Source organism: Monopterus albus, unplaced genomic scaffold, assembly GCF_001952655.1.
Source record: "Monopterus albus unplaced genomic scaffold, M_albus_1.0 scaffold3.1, whole genome shotgun sequence".
Lineage (NCBI taxonomy): Eukaryota > Metazoa > Chordata > Actinopteri > Synbranchiformes > Synbranchidae > Monopterus > Monopterus albus.
The window spans coordinates 2,853,522-2,859,094 of NW_018127883.1; positions in this window are offsets into that span (position 1 = coordinate 2,853,522).

A 5,573-nucleotide genomic window follows, 5' to 3' on the forward strand; every position below is an offset into this window, starting at 1 on the left:
GCTTGGGGGTTGTTTTGTGTCATGCTTTGTTCTGTGTTTTTTTTTTTTTTTTTTTTTAGACTTATGGCTGGTGCTCTTAATTCAGAGTGACTTAGTGCCAAAGAAAAAGCTGGAATGTGATTGTATGTTTGTCTTTGAAAGCAAACTTCACATAAACAGACACTGAGAGTTCCACCATTGAAGCAAGTGACTGGCCTCTTGAAGGAGTGGAGAAGTACGTTACTTTCTATTTTCTTGAGTATGCTTTTGCTGATCAGTCTGTCTGCCTGTGACAGATACCGTAAGGACAGATTTGCTGACAAGTGGCCCTTTTTACACCTTGCCCTAAAATGCACATTGAGTCCAGTGGTAGTGGTCTGCTTTTCTGTCCTTGGCTCCCAAACTGTAAAATTGTCTCATGGATTCGATCAAGTTCTTGGGAAATACGCTAAAGATTAAATTATTTGTTAAGTGGATCAGTAACAAGTAATTTAAAATCAATTTGCAAATATTTTTATAATACAGAAACAGAAACAGAAAAAGTAAATTGCCAGAAATTCACATTTCAGGTAAGGACTCGATGCTGTTCCTTGTCATATACAGTAGGGTACTAAACTGAATACCTTTGTGACTGGGACTTTTGGTCAGAAAAATACTATTTGAATTTAACCTGACACATCGGCTTGGGCTCTGGGAAGTTATAACAGGCTTTCTCTGACCTCATCAAATTCAGTGGCAATAAAATAATCATTAGTTGCAGCACTAATACACACATGTGCTTTTTTGCTCAGTTTTAAATGAGCAGATCAACACCACTTTGTCTGTATGCTAAATATGAAGCTATAGTCAGCTGCCATTTAGCTTATCTGACCATAAAACTGGAGGCAAGGAGTAGTGGTTTCCACCAGTTAACAGTCTTTATGCTGAGCTAGGCTAATCCCCTCCTGGTTATAGAATCATATTTAGGCAGACTTCATCTTCTCATCAAACTCCTGGCATAAAATGTGAATGAATATTTGTCAGAATGTCAAATTGGTCCTTTTATATCACACCTAAGGCAAAACTGAAAGATTAGAATGTGTTATGATGATCTAAGTGGGCACAAGGGAGGTTATGGAACAGCATGCACTATTCCATCACTGTTTGTATTTCGTGCATGCTTGGAAAGATGTTTAGACTTTCATAAGGCTGAATTTGTATAGTTAGAAGACTAAATAAATATGTAACGCAGCTGGTTGTACAATAACTTAACTACACTCACATAGGATTTGTCTTTGTTTAAAGTGCAGATACACTGAGGTTTAGTATATGCAGATTTATGGGTTGTTGGCAGTGTGGTTTCATCACTATTCATCTTTGGCACGCTCTTGACAGAGCAGCTGAAGAAACAGTCAAGACGTATGTTAATGTAAAAATGGATCAGAGTGTAATGATTGGTTTTAATGTGAACGTTGAACATTTTGGGAATCAGAAAACGAAACTTGCTCTCAAATAATTTAGGACCGATATTTGAAGCTAGAACAGGAAACAAACTTACTCATTGTCATAGATGTTCCCTCCCAGAATATTTGGACTAGAAAGAAAATATGACTGACAGACTGAGCTTGCTGACGTTCAAAGGCTTGTGTTCTCATAATAGATTTCCAGCCTCCCCAACATTTGTCATTCTTACAAATAGTAACTGAAAAGGACAGGTTTATTATTTCTGAATTTGTGCGGAGGCTGTAACATGAAATGATGTACAGCAATAGAAAAGAACCAACAGTATTCATTGATGTCAATGTCTATGTTGTTATGTATTGATCATTTTGTACAGAATGTATATTGAGCATGTGCATACAATGAAATTGTTTTTATTACCAATAAGATACAATACAACATTGATGTGAATGTTTTAAGCTCTGATTTTAGTTGTCTTTTTTTTAATCATCTCCAGACCCTGCTAATGAAATGGCCAGTACAGCACACATACAGTATAGGTGCTGTTTGTAGACAACACATCTAGCTGCCTGTTTCCTAAGCTGACCCAATCAAGACATTCTTTAGATAAATTTAGGTACGTTTTATAAGCAAGTAACAATGATCTGGTCTGATCAATTGCACATAGTGTGAAACGAGCTCCTATAAAGGTGAACATCGTGTATGCCCATAGCAAATACTGAAACAAAAGACCAGAAATATTATTTTAGATACACAAGTTAAAAGTCCTGCCCAGTCCTGGTGTAGCTGAGTAAACATGAACATGCCGCTTCTATTGGTTTTAAAGAGACAATATGTTATACCAGATAAAGCATAACTGGGAACACTAGTTTAACTCAGCATATTTAGCATACTAATAAAGAATCAATAAGTAAATGGTTATTGCAGTTGTAAGCAGATATTAAGACAAATGTTTATTTTTGTATTTGTTAACAACTTCTTATGTGAAACATCCACAGATGTTGTATTTCTGAACATACCATATGTTTTATTTAGTTGCCTTTGTGGATTTTAAATGTTTAGAAAAAAATCCACCAGTGAATGAGTTTTTACCATTATGTTATACTTTATTGTCAGTAATTCATTAATTATTTATACAGCAGTAACCAGTGTTAATCACATAGAGTGCATCTTGTAAAAGCCTATCTCACCTTGTACGTAACTAAAATAAACATAAAAAACATTCTGTTGATAATGCTGAATATGTGAAATACAAATATAAAACATACAATTCCTGCCAAAGTACTTCTCTAAAATTCCCGCTGACTCTGTTTAAAACATTGCGGCCACTTTGACGCTTGCCTTCCTGACTTTTGCAAAGCTGGTGACTCCCACCAGCTCATGAAGATATTTACATTTGAGAATGTCTGTTGTTGTAATGGTGCTTGAGACTTTCTTTACCACTTTCCCTCAAACTTCAATTTCAGACAGAAGCGAATCACACAACTGCTGCTGCTGAGTTGTTCATCGAAAGTGTGTCGATCAGTCACGTGATAATCCCTCCAACTGTAAACGCAGAGACAGTCATCAGATTTTTTTTTTTTTTTTTTTTGCACACTATGGCAGCAAGATGCTCAAAGCAGCAGAGACCGAGGACTGGACACTTCACATGGACTATAAACACCTTTACTGTCATCACAGGATCATTTCATAGACCCTAAAACCCACTACTGTTACACACAGACTGTCAAGCTGTGTCTATTGTTTTTGTATATAAAGAATCATAGAAAAAGATTTATTTTGTCATCCTGGTTTTTCTTGTCATATGTCAGCAATACTTTAATTATTTAAGTATTAACAGACTTGAGTGTATTAGACCAGAATATACACAGAAAAATGCAAACAACAGACATTCTGTGATATTGGAGCCCATTATAAAATGTCAAAGTACTTAGGTAGAGAACATTTAGCATGGGAAACATGGCAACAACCGTGTTTAGGAAGATATATTGTACAGACCTTCCTCTTATCTTCTCTTGACTTTATAATACATTTATACACAAGATAAAGTCAATTTGTATTGATTCCCCCTCTCTCGTTGCTTACTGTATTATTACTGGCTGTGCTGCTCGGAGCTACAGTACTTTTAGGAGGCAGATTTCAGAGTCCTAGAAGACCAAGTTGCCTAATTCAGAGACATGAGATGGAAAGAGCCTCACTATGCTTTTATTTTCAGTTACATTACACTATTCCTACACATTCATACAGATTCAAACTAATTAATAAGTATGTCAATTCTTTTGAAATTGACACTGCATGGGGTTACAGAAAATCTACAACCCACCTGGAAACTTGAAAGTGTAGCAATTAAGGCTTTTTAGGATATCAGAAAAACCCGAAGAGAACTTTACGTCACCTTTTCTTGCCACCCTCCAAGGGAGACTGGAAGATTTCTATGTGAACTATCAAAGTTTAAAATGTTTTGCCCTTATCTATAGCCTCATCCAAAGTATGAGCCTGCCAGCTTTTAAAGAGGATGTGGGCGTAATGGAGTAGGTTCTGAATAAAAGGCAGAGGACATAAGAACGAAGGAGACATGGGAGCAGCAGAGTCAGAAAAAAACTGCAGAGATAGAAGTGATAGGAAATGAGACAGTAAAAAAAAAGACATGAATCACCAGTGGAGCTTATGTTCAAAGATCTCTTAAAACCTGCTGTGTGTGGAATTGGTTTGTTGGCACATACAATATGTTCTACAGCTCAGTGACAGGAGGGTTGTAAATAGAATTTTTTGATTTGCTCACCATGTACATCCACGTGTTGACTTGGCAGCTACCATCTTCATTAAACTGTAAACAGAGACAGGTGACAAAATCAGGTAAATACCAGGATAAACATGGAGAAACATTATAAATGCAGATGCTGGCATGATTTGGATCAACTTGTTCTCTTAGGGAAGAATCACTATCAGTGCAAAGTTGTTCTGAGTCATCACCTTTACCTTGTGATGAAACATTTCTGTTCTGATGGGAGCGGTCTCTCCCAGGATGACAATGCCCCCATCCCAGGGCATTTGATTGATTTGATGACTATGAAAGTGATGTGGATCACATGCTGTGGCCTTCACAGACACCAGATCTCAACCCAGTTGAACATCTATGGGAGAAATTGGAGCAGCGTGTTAAACAGCATCTCCACCACCATCATCCGAACACAAAATGAGGGAATATCTTTAGGAAGAATGGTGTTCCACCCATACCTTACTGAGACACTTTGTGCTGGGATTTCCTTCCAAATGTCACCTGTCTGTATATTGTTCTGACAGCTGTTACAAAGTGGTGCTGTGGTACTTGCTTTTAAAGATGGCCCTCTGGACCACAGGGATTATAAACCTCCATCTCATACACACATTCACTTCTCTCACCTGCGAGGATCCACACTCCACACCTTAAATTCTCACCTTTATTTTCAACTTTACCTTAAATTTACCACAACCTGAAATTTAAAAGTAAACCTTACAGCTCAGCTGAGCCAATTTTTCCAAGCACTGAACAGCTAATATTGCTCAAAAGGTTTTCACTGTTTAGCTCTGGATGTAATACTAGTCATAACACACACGCATACACACAGACTCACATGCTTTTTCCCAAGTCAGATGGGAAGACAGTTTTATCCCCAGCCCACCGCCTGGAGGTCTCGGCTGTAATGCAGGGCTACAAATCACCTGGAAAAGGGTAGATGTTAATCTTCAGTATAATACACCCCCAAGGTTATAAAAAAGTGTAATTATTAGAGCCCCCTATCCTTTCATTTTTCTCATTTTACAGTTATTCCACTTCTCAAATTACTTGCATTTTATGGAAAAGTGAGTGAAAGGTTATAAATTATTAAGCAACCAAGTCAGCTTTTTATTTTCTCGTCTCTAAGATGCTATGAAAAGATAAGTGTTCAATAAGAACAGGACGGGATAACCCTATTTCAAAACTATTCGCAGTATCTTTCAAGTCCTGTAAGGTTACATTAATCCATCCATCCGTTTTCTTCCGCTTATCCGGGACCAGGTCGCGGGGGCAGCAGTGTAAGCAAAGATGCCCAGACTTCCTTCTCTCCAGACACTTCCTCCAGCTCCTCCGGGGGAATGCCAAGGCGTTCCCAGGCCAGCCAAGAGACATAGTC